The 16,659-nt window shown below is 40.7% G+C and overlaps 1 protein-coding gene across 6 annotated transcripts in view; it reads right to left on the reverse strand.

Annotated features, from left to right (window-relative positions):
- Positions 1-16,659, reverse strand: part of ERBB4 (erb-b2 receptor tyrosine kinase 4) — a 1,247,562-nt gene that overhangs the window by 905,340 nt on the left and 325,563 nt on the right. The window lies entirely within an intron of this gene.

The raw sequence follows: 16,659 nt of genomic DNA on the forward strand, positions 1-16,659 counted from the left end.
GGAAGGGAGAGGGGGAGGGGAGAGGGGGAGGAGGGGAATGGAAGAGGATGGACAGAGGGAGGGAAGGGGGAATTGGAATGAAGGGGATGGGGAGGGAGGGAAAAGCCAGGTTTGATCATTTGCATGCTTATTGAGTTCAATGGGGTTTACGCCTGTGCAATTATGCTTAGGACAGGCAAAACTGACCTGGGGAAGGGAGAGGGAGGGGAGGAGATTGGGTGGATGGGCACTGGGCAGAGGGAACGCCCCTTTCCTTTCCTTTCCTTTTTAAAAGGAAAACATTGTCAACAGTACCATTGTTTTTCAGTGTTTCCCCCACCTGTTTATTCTATAGCGGACACATGCAATCTCCTACCCAATTTAAACCAAGGTTGTCCCTGGCAACATCCACACCAGACCTTTATTCCACTTTAAACAGTCATGGCTACCCCAAGAAAATCCCGGGAAGTGTAGTTTGTGAAGGGTGCTGAGAGTTGCTAGGAGACACCCTATTTCACTCACAGAACTACAGTCCCCAGAATTCTCTGGGAAGAGGGGCTGACTGTGAAACCACTTTGGCCACTGGAGCTGTGTCAGGGGAAAAGGACTCTCCTAACAACTCTCAGTACCTTTCACAATCTATACTTCCCAGGATTCTTTGGGGGAAACCATTACTGTTTAAAGTGGAATAAAGGTCTGGCAGAGGTGTGGCCCCCTGGTTAGTCAAGCCCAACTTAGTCTGGGTTTTAGAACACTGACAGTTGGTTCTTACTGAGCACACCTGCGCTATCATAGACTCCAATGTTATTTTCTGCAGAAGATGAAGGTCAGAGTATGGGGCAAGATCAGTAACAGGATTACAGGTACTCTGTGAACATAGCTGATTTTTAATTAATTTCAACACATTACAAAACTACTGACAGAAAAAAAGTCCAACAGGAGTCTGGATTATTTTACTCTTGTTTTACATGTTGAACTCTTGATTCTCTCTGAGTGTTTTATGTATCACCATAAAAACTTAAAGGGTTGTTAAGCAAGCATTTTTGAGTTCAGGACTATAAGTTTTGTAAGCTTTTGTTTTGAAATGAGCTTATGGAAATCAGCAGAATGGCATGGGGATATTTTCAGTTGAACATGGCATAATGTGAAAAATCCATGCTGGCTATGGTATACATCCACTCTTGTGGCTATATAATATAAAGTTAGGAAGATTTGAAAGGAACCAGTATTCATCTTCATTTTTTATTTCTTTTATCTTTTCTCATCACCAGTTAACAGTCATCATGGTTAGTTGGAACCAACTGCGAGTACACCCTTTAATCATGGTTAATCATGAACAAGACAGCTCATTCCTAGTCCCTTAGCATTATGACTGCACTAGTTGCTTCAAAATTATGTATTATGACTGCCACCTTTATAATCTGGGATTTATTATTATTATTATTATTAACCCCTATTCAGAGGGTCGCCATAAGTCGGAATCGACTTGAAGGCAGTACATTTACATTTTTATTATTACTATTATTATTATTAACATGGATGTGTGAGGCTGTCATTAAACCAGTAAAACTAGATAATCACCAAAGGAATTTTAAGATGTTTTCTCCCTGAAAGTATCATTGGAAGAAAATGGCTTCACGAAAAGGCTGTAGTTCCAGCTTTTTTAGATGGTTTGCCTGCGTTTACTTTTGTTAATATATGTTTTTCAACAAGCTAAAAAAAATTGTAAAACTCAGCTGCACCCCAACGGATCAATAATTTATATTTATAGGAATCACTTTAAAAGTAATATGTGTATAAAGTGTGTGTGTGTGTACAATCTTGTGTATAAAATGGGGGGGGCAGCACCACTAGAACACCAAAGCCCTCTCCTTCACGGTCATTGCTCATCAGTGGGCCCACTAAAACTGTGGTGCCTAAGGGATCACGAAACTTGGAGATGGCTCTAATTCTAATAAGTCCTTCTAGTCTCTCCCAGATAGTCATCATAAGAGCAGGCTACATTTAGTAGGTGGAAGGAAGCCAGAGGCCAACAAGAAATACTAGGTTTGGGTTAAGGGGAAGCCAAAAAGCAACACAAAAACCAGGTTGTACTATCTTTGGATCACAGCAGTTAATGGCCTGGGCTGTAGCAAACACAGAGGATGAAATGAATTCAGCTTGAGGGATGAAAGCCAATAAATAAGAGGATTTCAATCCAAGAGCAGCACATGGGGGGGTGGCAGGAAAAAAGAAGTAGAGGGCATCTAAAAAAAACTAAAGGGACAAATGGTACTAGCAGCAGTGGCTTAGCAAAGTAGCAGGCTGGAAGTTCAGGCTTCAAACTGGGATTCACGATAAGGCATGGCCAGATCCACCAGACAGATTGAACCACTGAGTAATGCTTCAATTGCAGCAGCATCTGGCATACCAGAATTCCTTTTGCTTCACCTCATAACTTGGTAGTCTTTTCTTGGCCCCCGAGTTCTGCTTCTGATCTATGTACTACCTGGCATGCATGCTGAGATACTGTCTATTCCCAAATACTGAATTGCGTCACTTGAAATATATAATCTTCCATTAGTTTGAGGTATATTTAAACTAGCCGAAACGCAAGAGGGGCTGAGCCAGAAAAGCGGAATCAATGGCTGAGAACAATTGTGCACAGCCACAAAAAGGAGTAGAACTAAAAAATGGTAGAACTCCTTTTCAGAACTGTTTATTTCCTTGGAAGTACCACTTCAAAAGTGTTCTAAGGGTAAAAAAATGGCACATCCCTCTATGTGACTCTATTGAGTCCACACTGGAGTTTTTTTCCCCTGAAACTGGGCACCTTTTATAAGAAGAAATAAGATCCTCAGCAAAAACTGGAAACACTGGCATCCAGCTCCAATGTACTGGCAATAGTAATCCCATCTTCTAAAGCTGACTATGCTTTAGCTTTCCTGGATCAAGTGCTCAATAGCTCAAGCTATTATTTTGCTGAGAATGACACAGTGCAAAATAGAAGCAATTAAAATGATGAGCAGAGAAATAAAGGCCTGTAAATTTAAATGTAACTGCTCTAAAATGTATCACCATCATACTTGGTACATATCAAATAAGTAAATAATAGAAGTGTTATAGTCCTTTAAAAAAAAAAAAAAAACCTACTCGGCATTGTCAGTAGGGGAACTGGCTCATTCCTCAAATAAACTAATCTTCCACTATTTTTAAACTAATCTTCCACTATTTCTTTACATGCAGTAGAGAAGAGATATTATTGTTCAGACATTCACTAATCTTCCATCCACAATGTGGCAATATTGTTCAGAGCTCCCTACTTCCATGGGTGTTGAAAAATCCAGGAACAGCAATACAGTACCGGGTTCCATATCTTTTGTATAAGAAAGCACTGGAAACCAGAGGTATTTTGAAACATCTGTTTATCTATAAATATACAAAACAAAACTCTTTGATGCAGCCAGCACAACTGGTTCTCCTACATCAGATTCCGAAAGCAATAGTATGTTCCGAAAGTCTGCTTCCAGTCAATTAATCCCACAACTCTGATTTTGTATCCCAATTTAAGGATGCTATGAAGTGTTTTTTATGCCCGACTCAACAGCTGAATGTACCCCCTTCCAAAGGAATATTCCTGACCACCCACTTGCTAGCTAATAGACCAATTCACAATAACTCGGTCCCACCAGTTAAAACAGCTAGGCTGGTGCGGACCAGAGAGAGGGCATTCTCAATTGTGGCCCCCACCCTCTGGAACTCCCTGCCTTATGATCTTCGCCATGCCCCCTCCCTGGTAGGCTTCCGCCAAGCCTTAAAGACCTGGCTATTCAGGCAGGCATACAGGATTGCTGGGGTGGACTAGGGTTAGCTGTATAGATGGGCGGTTTTAGATTTTCATCGACTGTTGTTCTGGTTAAATGTTGTATTTTTATCCTTTTATCTTTTTATGTACGTCGCCTAGAGTGGCCGTTGTCGCAGCCAGATAGGCGACTTAAAAATAAAATTTATCATTATTACATTATTAACTTTGATAATAAACTAATAGCATACAGTCCTACAGTGGCATTCACACGGGCAGTATGTTACAGGATAAATGGTGTTGGTAATGTGACTGTAACGGTATGCAATAGGAATCAAAGTGCTAATGTGGCTTAGAAGATAAGGTAGTGGCTGTTCAAATATCTGCTGACAGCCAGGAAAATCACTGATTGCTAATCCTACCTCACATGATTCTTGCAAGGATTAAAATAGGAGATCTCTATATATACCTGTTCTACTGATCCATGTATGAAACTTGTACTGGTCACATCAGCAATCCCACCCAATCAGGAATATTGTTTAGAGGTTATGTCCAGAGCTTGGAAAAGTTACTTTTTTGAACTACAACTCCCATGAGTCCCAGCCAGCATGGCCACTGGATTGGGCTGATGGGAGTTGTAGTTCAAAAAAGTAACTTTTCCAAGCTCTGGTTATGTCTCAGTGATCCCTCAAGTGTCCCAAGGGATTGTCTTCAGAGGCCTGACTCCAGGCGCCTCTGGCATGCAGGTTAAGCAGGTTGCTACGGAAATCCACGACTTCCTCTATTTTGACACCACAACTGTGGAAAATCTTCATAGAGGTGTGTCTAGTGTCTAGGCTATTCACCTTAATTGCCAGGTAAAAACTATTTTGCTTTCCTATGCTTTACCTTTTTGAATTTGCTGCTGGTTTTAATGCTTTTACCATTTCTGTTTAACTCCTGCTTGTCTTAAAAAAAGGTGTCCCCGCATTTGTAGTGCGAGTTGTTTCCGACTCTTAGGGTGAAGTCTTGTGACGTTTACTAGGCAGACTGTATATATGGGGTGGGATTGTCAGTTCCGTCCCCGGCCTTCCTTTACCCCCCAGCATATGCCGGGTACTCATTTTACCGACCACGGATGGATGGAAGGCTGAGTGGACCTTGACCCCTTTTACCGGAGATTTGACTTCCTCCTTTCGTTGGAATTGAACTCCAGCCATGAGCAGAGCTTCGGCTGCATTACCGCCGCTTATTATATGATGTTCTGATTTTTTAAATTCAGTTTTACTTTTGATTTTATGGATTTTTATATTTGTCTTGCAAGCCACTCTAGATAACTAGAGTGCTGGGTTATAAATCTATTAAATAAAAATAGTAAGTAAAAATGTACAGATGTGATAAATTTCCATTACGCTTTGCTCTCTTATATTATCAGTCATTCTGAGACAACCATCCCTTAACTTCTTCTACACAATCACTATGTTAATAAAATGGCAAAGTGAGCAGAAAAAGAAAGCAACTGAAAAAGAAAAGAGACAGTTGTTTAACCTCTGCTTATTTAGACATTCTGAGATGAAACAAAGTCATAGACTTTTACCTTGCGAATGGGTAGGGATCATGTTACTGCAAGCACTTAGTGACTGTGATCACGCCACGCCTAAGCAAAGGGAAGTACAAGGGCCCATTTTTGCATACATTTTTAAACATGAAAAACTGTCAAGGTCAGTTTCATGTAGTGAACATTTTGTCTGAATGTACCCAAAGATCTGAGATTTCCAAGAGAAATGTAGCTTTCTGTAGGATACCATAATCTCATATATCACCATGTGCATTCAGAAAAAATATTCACCACATGAAATTAGGGATGAGCTAAAAGAAGAGACGGGTAATTTCATGAAAAGGCTTATCAGAATAAAGAGAGGACTCCACTGGGGCAATTCTTGGAGATCGCTGTGAGTGTGATTCAGAAACTATTTGATTCCTGGAGGAATCCCAGTTATCCTAGAATTCCCCATTTTACCAGTGCAGGAAACATTGCCCTTGTTTTACTGGACTTTATTGATTCTTAGTTACATCAATAAAAAAGCAGTGTCATCACATCAAGTATGAAATCATTGATTGGCTGGGATCATTCAAAGAAAAACGCACACGAGAAAGATTGTAAATAGGCCTTCAGTCAGTGGTGCATGGCATGCTTTGCATGTTGAAAAGTCCGGCTTCATTCTCAGCATCTATAGTTGAAGAAATTGAGACACTAGAGATACAGGGAGGGGACTTCTTTTTCTCATTTCAAAACTCTTGTACTGTCTGGCAGGCTGGACAATATTGAGATAGATGGAACAGTAGTCTGACTCAGCGCAAGGAAGCTCCAAATATCCGCAGATGGGCCATAGGAGCTCCCTTTAGGTGTCTGACCGGCTGAGACAGATGTAAGTGGTATTATGCCAACCCTTCCTGTTATTCTCCTGTTTGGTTCAGATGGGTGGTTGCCTCATGCGTGGGAAGCAGCACTGTTTTCAGACGGCTGAAATTGACACAAATAATCTCTGAACATGATTCTCCTCCAGCACAGGGGAACCACACAGGGTTTAAGTGGAGCTTTAGTTTCCATCCCACACCAAGCACCAACAAGTTAAATAATAGCACACAAACAAGGGAAGCCTCACAGCTAGAAGATGATGACTGAAATACAACAAACACAAGATTGGAGGGGACAGAAAACAGACCTGCATGTCATACAGAAAAGACCAGTTTTTAAAAATGCAAAACCACACATGAACCTACCTCCAACTGAGTAAGACCACAGGGCAATCTAGCCTAACACTGCTTATTCTGATTGGCAGCAGCTGTCTATGGTCTCAGGCAAATGTCTTTTCCAGCCTTGCTACCCAAGACACTTTTAACTGTAAATGCCAAGATTTGAACCTGAACCCACTGTATCTAAAGCAGCCTTCCCCACCCTTGTGCCTTACAGATGTTTTGGACTGCAACTGTCATCAGCTCCAGTCAGCATAGGTGTGCTGGCAGAAGCTGTCATTCAAAACATCTGGAGGGCAACAGGTTGGGGAAGCCTAATCTAAAGGATGTGCTCTACCACTGAGCTACTGGACTTCCATAGGTACTACCAAAAAGTTGTAATGTGGCCCCTGGCCCCAAAAGCTGTTGCACTCCTTCATATAGTACAATACAACATTAAGAGGCCTGTGGTGCCAAAGTCATAAGACCATCAGAAGAGCCCTGTTGGATCATTGATGGCAAGGTGGTTCTGATTCGGAGCTTTTAATTTTTTTAAAAAAGTAGAATCTCCCCCTTTTATTTATGACAATACATTTATTTTCTATTCTATCCATCATACAGGAACAACCAAAATAAATCAACTAAAATGCAACAGCACATGGGCACACAGTAATTCTAGTGAAAGGGGCTAAAATCAAACTACGGGGTAATTTATGTTAATAAGATCATTACTACAAAGAACATAGCTTCAAATTATGTTGTTATAAGCACTCCAATTAATGGGATTAATTCTTCATTTAAAAGCAGCCTGTGCCCCACTATAATGATTGACATATGACCGACTCTTTTGCAAAAGATAAAATTGTTCCTTCTGTGTGAGAGAGAAAAAAAAGAGGAGGGAGAATGTTGTTCTTGCACCTTTTGCATAGTCCCATTCTCACAGGAAAAGGTCTTACAGTCTATTTTGTCATATACAGACCTATAATACGTTTAATCAAGTTTTGCACTGGGTTCTTGCTTTGAATTACCAAAATTTAATGGTATGCTGTGGCCAACCTCACCAGCTCCTCACAAGGAAAGTTTCATACTAAAAATCATGGGTCAAAGGGGAGAGTTGGGAGTAGCAAAATCATGACAATAAGTAACATATTTATTTATTTATTTATTTATTATTTGATTTATATCCTGCCCTTCCTCCCAGTAGGAGCCCAGGGTGGCAAGATATGTTAGTTGAAATGTGATGTCACATTTGTGTTTGATTATTCAACAGAATACATTTTTAGATCGTTACCCTGCACCAAAAAGTATATTGCTTTGCTTTCTCTAGAATCCTCCTCTTTTCCCAGAACTTCCCATTTTATTTAGGCTTAGTTTTCACTGAGGTGGTACACCTGTGTCTAGGTGCTACCACTTCACACTACAAGCGAAGGTGTACAAGATGGAAGGGTTTTTTTCCATACAAAAATAATTCAATCAACATAGAAAACTTTATGTCAAGAAATGGGCTCTATCCTAATCTTCTTCCTCACCCTCACCTACTTGATTTCTATGTGCAGAGTTTTTTTTGCATAGAGAAGCATTCAGTCATGTGAGCTGTCACCTATAGTCTGAAATGCTCCGATAGAGGTTTAGTGCCTCAGTGGGAACTAGGCGTTAATATCTTTCCTTCCAAGGCTGTCCATGTGCACCTAATTCATTTATTTTAACCTTCGCAATGGTGAGGTGATTGATCACCTGCTGTAAGCTACTTGCTAAGTGCTGTATTTGCACAATAGCGTGATTAGTCATTATAGAGACAGTACACGGATATAAAGATGACAAAGTCTTACAGTTTTGTTTGGGACATCTTGTGACTATGGGCTTGTCCACGTGGGAGCATTTCTTCATAGCAAATACACAGCTTTTACCACTGTAATAGCTTTGCAAGGTCCACACTTCGTGCTCAATGGTAGCTTCAAATCCATTGTTTTCCATTCCATTCCATTCACACAAGTAGGCATTCCTCTGAGAAGGATTTGTTTCCTTGTGGCCCCACCCTCCAAGTTTACATTTTTACTCCCTCCAGTTGCTCAGTTACTCGGCATGTGCAAATATTTTTGACCTGAGCAGTATTTCCACTCCCTCTTGCCCCCCCACTTCCTAAAGTTTGGCGGTTGAAAAGAAGTGAGGTCATCTGCTCCCCCTTTCCCCGCTGCCCCTTGCTTTTTCTGAGTTAATTTTTCCCTGCTGGAAAAACAAATCAACATAATATCAATATTTTTTAAAAAATATAACAATATAAATATTTTCAGAAAATATCAATATTGATATTTTTGGGTGACTTTTTTAAAAAAATCCACTTTAGATTTTTTTAGGAAACAAAAGGAGTGAAGGAAGTTTGCTCGGGGAGAAAGGGAGGAACGGCTGCAGCAAACTGTGAAGGGGGGATGACAGCAGTCAGAAGTTGCTAGATAAACCACTGGAAACAAAATGGAATTCATGGGAGAGTTAGTGGGTGGAGAAAGAACAGCTGAAAGTGACAATTCACCCACCCACTAAAAAGCATCAAAGCAAACGGTCTGAAAAGACATGTGGACTGGAGCACAGCTGTATTGTTCTAAACTTTTTTTATTATCAGCAGATTGGGTTAATATCAGAGGACTGAGTTAGTACGGATTTACGGGGGGGGGGGGAATTAAGAACATAAGAAGAGCCTGCTGGATCAGGCCAGTGGCCCATCTAGTCCAGCATCCTGTTCTCACAGTGGCCAACCAGGTGCCTGGGGGAAGCCAGCAAGCAGGACCCGAGTGCAAGAACACTCTCCCCTCCTGAGGCTTCTGGCAACTGGTTTTCAGAAGCATGCTGCCTCTGACTAGGGTGGCAGAGCACAGCCATCACGGCTAGTAGCCATTGATAGCCTTGTCCTCCATGAATTTGTCTAATCTTCTTTTAAAGCTGTCCAAGCTGGTGGCCATTACTGCATCTTGTGGGAGCAAATTCCATAGTTTAACTATGCGCTGAGTAAAGAAGTACTTCCTTTTGTCTGTCCTGAATCTTCCAACATTCAGCTTCTTTGAATGTCCACGAGTTCTAGTATTATGAGAGAGGGAGAAGAACTTTTCTCTATCCACTTTCTCAATGCCATGCATAATTTTATACACTTCTATCATGTCTCCTCTGACCCGCCTTTTCTCTAAACTAAAAAGCCCCAAATGCTGCAACCTTTCCTCGTAAGGGAGTCGCTCCATCCCCTTGATCATTCTGGTTGCCCTCTTCTGAACCTTTTCCAACTCTATAATATCCTTTTTGAGATGAGGCGACCAGAACTGTACACAGTATTCCAAATGCAGCCGCACCATAGATTTATACAACGGCATTATGATATCAGCTGTTTTATTTTCAATACCTTTCCTAATTATTGCTAGCATGGAATTTGCCTTTTTCACAGCTGCCGCACACTGGGTTGACATTTTCATCGTGCTGTCCACTACAACCCCGAGGTCTCTCTCCTGGTCGGTCACCGCCAGTTCAGACCCCATGAGCGTATATGTGAAATTAAGATTTTTTGCTCCAATATGCATAATTTTACACTTGTTTATATTGAATTGCATTTGCCATTTTTCCGCCCATTCACTCAGTTTGGAGAGGTCTTTTTGGAGCTCTTCGCAATCCCTTTTTGTTTTAACAACCCTGAACAATTTAGTGTCATCAGCAAACTTGGCCACTTCACTGCTCACTCCTAATTCTAGGTCATTAATGAACAAGTTGAAAAGTACAGGTCCCAATACCGATCCTTGAGGGACTCCACTTTCTACAGCCCTCCATTGGGAGAACTGTCCGTTTATTCCTACTCTCTGCTTTCTGCTTCTTAACCAATTCCTTATCCACAAGAGGACTTCTCCTCTTATTCCATGACTGCTAAGCTTCCTCAGAAGCCTTTGGTGAGGTACCTTGTCAAACGCTTTTTGAAAGTCTAAGTACACTATGTCCACTGGATCACCTCTATCTATATGCTTGTTGACACTCTCAAAGAATTCTAATAGGTTACTGAGACAGGACTTTCCCTTGCAGTGATAGCTTCTGTATGCCAGTAACGTCATGTGAACCACGCAAATTAAAAGGAGATGCAAGTAGCACCAAACACACACTAAATTGTTGCGTGGATGAGCCCTATTTTAAATAATCAGAATTGAGAAGTGTCGTAGTTTCTAGGCTTCAGCAAATTTTAGGCTGACATAAGGAATCAGGTTCAGGAACTGTGAAAATTTTGGGGTCTCAGTAAAATTAAGCAAACATGACCAGGGTGAGTGCATAGGAAAAGGAGAAAATCTGAGATAAGACAAGGCCCGTAACAATTATTTACCTATCACAATCCTAAAATGCTTGGCATTACCACATATCATGGGAATGACATTCTGGGGGCTGGCTTTGTTGTTGTTATGTGCCTTCAAGTTGATTATGACTTATGGCGACCCTATGAATCAGCGACCTCCAATAGCATCTCCGTTATAAACCACCCTGTTCAAATCTTGTAAGTTCAGGTCTGTGGCTTCCTTTACGGAATCAATCCATCTCTTGTTTGGCCTTCCTCTTTTTCTACTCCCTTCTGTTTTTCCCAGCATTATTGTCTTTTCTAGTGAATCATGTCTTTTCATTATGTGTCCAAAGTCTGATAACTTCATTTTAGCTTCTAGTGATAGTTCTGGTTTAATTTGTTCTAACACCCAATTATTTGTCTTTTTCATGGTTCATGGTATGCACAAAGCTCTCCTCCAACACTGCATTTCAAATCAGTTGATTTTTCTCTTATCCATTTTTTTCACTGTCCAACTTTCACATCCATACATAGAGATCGGGAATACCATTGATTGAATGATCCTGACTTTAGTGTTCAGTGATACATCTTTGCATTTGAAGACCTTTTCCTCATATCTGCCCTCCCCAGTCCTAGCCTTCTTCTGATTTCTTATCGTCTCCATTTTGGTTAATGACTGTGCCAAGGTACTGGTAGTCCTGGACAATGTATTGATAATCCTGGACAAGGTATTGATAATCCTGGACAATTCTGTCCTCACTGTCAACTTTAAAGTTACATAAATCTTCTGTTGTCATTACTTTAGCCTTCTTGACGTTCAGCTGTAGTCCTGCTTTTGTGCTTTCCTCTTTAACTGACATCAGCATTCATTTCAAATCATTACTGGTTTCTGCTAGTGGTACGTTATCATCTGCATATCTTAAATTATTGATATTTCTCCCTCCAATTTTCACACCTCCTTCATCTTGGTCCAATCCTGCTTTCCGTATGATATGTTCTGCATATAGGTTAAGCAAATAGGGTGATAAAATACACCCGTCTCACACCCTTTCTCATAGGGAACCAATCGGTTTCTACATATTCTATCTTTACAGTAGTCTCTTGTCCAGAGTATAGGTTGCACATCAGGACAATCAGATGCTGTGGCAGCCCCATTTCTTTTAAAGCATTCCATTGTTTTTCATGATCTACACAATCAAAGGCTTTGCTGTAATCTATAAAGCACAGGGTGATTTTCTTCTGAAATTCTTTGGTCCGTTCCATTAAGGGCAGGATATAAATTAATTAATTAATAATTCCTGCTGTGGACTGATATTTAACTGAGCTCCTTAATTCTGCATGAGACCTAGAGTCTCTATCTGTCTAATGATCTAGAGGGAGCCCCTCTTCCTATAGGTATGCTCAATATAACCATCTCTTGCAATGAAATTTCCTCTAAAATCTGGTTATTTCTTATGATGGGGAGCGGGGAAACAATGTCCTAGTTGAGTTTTGGTTACATTGGGAACAGAGTTGTCCTTATGGTTGTTCATCTCCTTGCAGCAGGTCCCTTTGCAGGCAGTTCTTGGCTTCTAAACTGTGTATTTCTTAGCGCTGTTATGTTTTGCAACAGACACTTGTGTATTCTTCTTGATAGGGCCACTCTGTGCTGCCAGGAGATGGCTGGAATGATGAGCTTGGCGGATGAGCCTGGGCTCCTGCTGGGAGGAAGGGCGGGATATAAATCAAATAATAAATCAATAAAATAAATAAATAAGTCCCTCAGCTGTGGCATAATGCAAGTGTTTTGCCCAGCAATATAAAATAAAATAAAGACAGAAGAAAAACAGGAAAGAAAATATTAAGGAGTAGGGATGGGAGTTCTGTGACCCTCCAGATACCCTCCCAGCTCCCATTAGCCCCTGCCAATGTATGATGGGAGTTGTAGTCCAGCTTCAGTTCCCTCAGGAGCATATTCTTCAACTTTGGGTCCCCAAATGTTGCTGGACTACAACTCCCATCATCTCTGACCATTGGCAAAGCTGGCAGCGGATGATGGAAGTTGTCGTCCAACAACGGCTTGGGACCACAATACCTGATGGAACGCTTCCCCCGACACGAACCCACCCATACACTACGCTCAACATCCAAGGCCCTCCTCCGGGTGCCTACTCTGAGGGAAGCTGGGAGTCTGGCAACAAGGGAGAGGGCTTTCTCAGTGGTGGCCCCCAAATTATGGAATGATCTCCCTGACGAAGTGCGCCTGGCACCAACACTGTTATCTTTTCAGCGCCAGGTTAAGACTTTCCTCTTCTCCCAGGCATTTTAGCATGTGTTTGTTTGTTTAAAAAAATGTGTTTTTAAATTTGTATATTAGTTTTTAATGTTTTTAATTGTTGTAAACTGCCCAGAGAGCTTCAGCTATGGGGCGGTATATAAATGTAATAAAGAAAGAAATAATAAATAAGGTGGGATCCAAACTGTTAATCTTCACAAGCAGTAATGCAGTTTAGGCATTTGAAAGAAGAGGACTTGTGATGGTAGTACAAGAGTGTCAAGTAATCTAGATTATGTATAGATAGAGGTGATGGGGCAATAATCTGTCTAAAACAAATACTCTGATTTTAAAATGTCAATCTGAAGCAATATCCCATTAGTACCAACCCCCGCTTACCCACATTTTCAGTTACAATTCTATCATCGATGTTTTACTTGTTCAGTGACTCTCTCTAGCCTTAAAATGTGCTCAATGAAATCAAGATCTTCTTTCAAAGTGATGAAGGATGCTTACGATAGAAAGACAATACTTAGCTGCAATTAGGGATGGATGAGAAATTCGATTCAGTTCACATTTTAAGCCAAAGCCAAATCTATCACATTTGCACTTTCCAAAATAATATGAGAACTGAAACACAACCGTCCTTCAAATGCACTTATCCAAAATTTGTGATGCAGTTCTCCAACCAAACATTGTTTACAAAAATGCATATATTAGAGGAAAGTGTGCATAAATGAATATATTAGTGAAAATAATATATAAAATGCGTTATATGGGAGAAAATTGCTCACCAAAATGTGTTCATTAGTCATAACTGCAGACAAAAATGTGTTTATTAGGAGAAATGTGTGCAGTGAATGTATGCATGTGCATGAGAGTGTGGTCTGGCCACATTGTATATTCTTCCTGTTACTGGTGAATGCGACCTGTTGTTATTAGACAGCAATGAGAAAGAAAATATTGTGTGATTTCCATAATCAGGACCAACAGTACATACCTAACTACCTAGGATAAGCCTGAGATTGTCCGAGAGAATCAATGACTTTTTGTGTTATGCCACACCACCATAGGAACCATGTTGTGAATGGTGCCAACAGAACTAATTCAAAATATGCCCACTGGTCCAAAAAGGTTGGCAACAGCTGCTGTGGACTATGCAAAAATACCCACCCCAAACCATTCCACAGGCAAAAAAAAATCTTACTTGGTCCCAAAGTGACTGGCTGCTTCTCCACTGCATTGTTATTGAGTGAGCAGGCACAAAGAATATATGAAAGAAGGGTCAGCATTCATAGCATCTATATGTTCCTGACCATCCCACTTCCCTCTAAGGTTAGTCCCGTGCCACTGCCACCATGCTCATGCAACGTTGTAGAGGAAGGGTGCAGGTTTGCACATCCTCTTCAGTGAGATATAGGATGAACAAAAAATAGTTCATGGGATTTTAAATTAGGGCAGAGCCCCAACTTATAATATTGTCTGTGGGGAAGGGGATGTTGAAAAGCCCACCCATTTTCAGCATTTTTTAAAACTTTGTGAATGTATTGGCATCGTTTTGATGCTTTTTTCTCATCCTTCTTCCCCCCACCCCCTCAGCATAATTTTCCTTCATCTTTGCCTTCATTGTCCGCATTGCTCTTTAATTTGATTTCATTTACAGGCATCCATGGCATCAGAACTTGATTTCATTGACAAAATCACATGGTTCACCAAAACTTAATCAGATCAAAGGACAGTGAGAACAAATGAGGCCAGCAACAGTGAGAACAAAGCAGCAAAAATAATGTGAAGCAGCAGAAGCCAAAGAAGACCAAAGATGATGAACAGCACCAAAACAATGTGAATGTTCAACAGGGTGAGCATTTTCCCCCAGTAATTAGGCCTGGTGCATGAAATACATTAATTTTGAAGTGAATATCAAAATTAATGAATCTTTAGCATAGTTCTCATTTTAATGCATAGGCAACAGTTACAAAAACACCTTATGCATTTAAAATCTGTGAAGTTTATTTACATTATGCCAGAAATGCATGAAGAGGAAACACAATTCATTTAAACTTCTACTTCTTACCTAATTTTTACAGAATGCGCAGTCACTCAGTAGGCGGTCACGTGTGTGAAGCTTCTGCCCTTTGTGGTGTGTGGGCACATCTTCATATAACATATGAGCTAATAAACATAAACTTTCAATTAAGTTTTTATGACTTCTTGTGTGCTCATTTTGCAGACTTTATACCCCTGACAGAATTAAGGGCACCTGCTCAAATGCCTTGTTTATTGTTAATATTGCAAGACCTCATTTATGGACGTTATGGTCTGTTACCCAATTTTAATAGTGGCCAATGTCTAGTATGTACTTTTGCTTGTTTATTGCAATAGCTTATTCTTATGGAGCAAAGGGAACTGGGGAATGTATAGCGGTCTCACATAACTGCAGGAAATGGGTTATATGGACTCTATTCCCTCCCATATTGAATTTCATATTATTCAGTGATGTTCCATTTAAGCCAGCAGTTATATAGCAAGACAGCTGTGGAGTTGGAAGGAGTGAATTAACCACAAACATCAGGCTGGATTTAGGTATTTAAAAGCAAAGAGCATAATTCTATATTGCCTTGTGAGTTATATTATTGGTATCTGCTGACAAATGAAACACTTCAAAAACAGCCACTGAATGTAGCTTTTTATACCCACTTTCTGTGGGTTGCTTGACTATACATGAAAAACAAGCAAAGCTTCAATGCAAGGGCAGATTCTCTGCAAGTAACAACTAAAATACCACAACAAAAATTGTCAAGATCCTTTGTCACTGAAAAGTCAGTAGCTGGTCTTGAGAAGGTGCAATTTCCTCATTATTTCCCTTACAGTAGGGCCCCGCTTTACAGCGCTTCGCTTTACAGCGCTTCGTTTATGTGGCAGTTTTAAATTGTAACCCTGTCCCGTATTTGTGGCGCTTGTTTCGTTTTTGCGGCGATTTTCCGTCATACCGCAAAGATGCAACTGATGGCGCCCAACGCTCTGATTGCATCCTCAGAGCTTGAAAATGTTCCTCCCACAGTTGGGAGGCTTTGGAGGACTGGCGAGTGCTTAAACGAACTGGCGGCAAACAGGCATGTGAGGAAGGCGGCGGAGAAAAGCGGAACATCCATCAGCTGTTGTGGGAGGAGCTCCCCGCACTACAGCTGATCAATGTTCCGCTTTACAGCGATTTTCGCTTTACGGCAGGGGTCTGGTCCCTAACTTGCCGTATAAGCGGGGCCCTACTGTATCTGTTAAATGTGACTCATAATGACCTGCACAGACTAGAAATGAGCAGCTGTCACCCATTTCCTTCTGGTTGCTTCATACGTTGGCTCTGCCTTGCATTCTTCTCCACCTACATTCCACTTTCAACTTAAGAGAATTTCTAAAATTTGGGAAATTGCACACTGGCTTTTTTTTTTTAATAGTGGTTAAGAAAAGAAAGATTACGTGTAGACATTGACCAAACTTTACTCATAAAAGATATATTGATGCACATGATCAGCATTCCTCTTTTGAGTGATATTTTTTAACCAAGTGATATTTTTTAACCAAGTCACACTTGGAGTGAGGTGCCATCAATATGCAGATGATACCCAGCTCTACCTCTCT

This window comes from Rhineura floridana, chromosome 2, assembly GCF_030035675.1.
Source record: "Rhineura floridana isolate rRhiFlo1 chromosome 2, rRhiFlo1.hap2, whole genome shotgun sequence".
Classification (NCBI taxonomy): domain Eukaryota; kingdom Metazoa; phylum Chordata; class Lepidosauria; order Squamata; family Rhineuridae; genus Rhineura; species Rhineura floridana.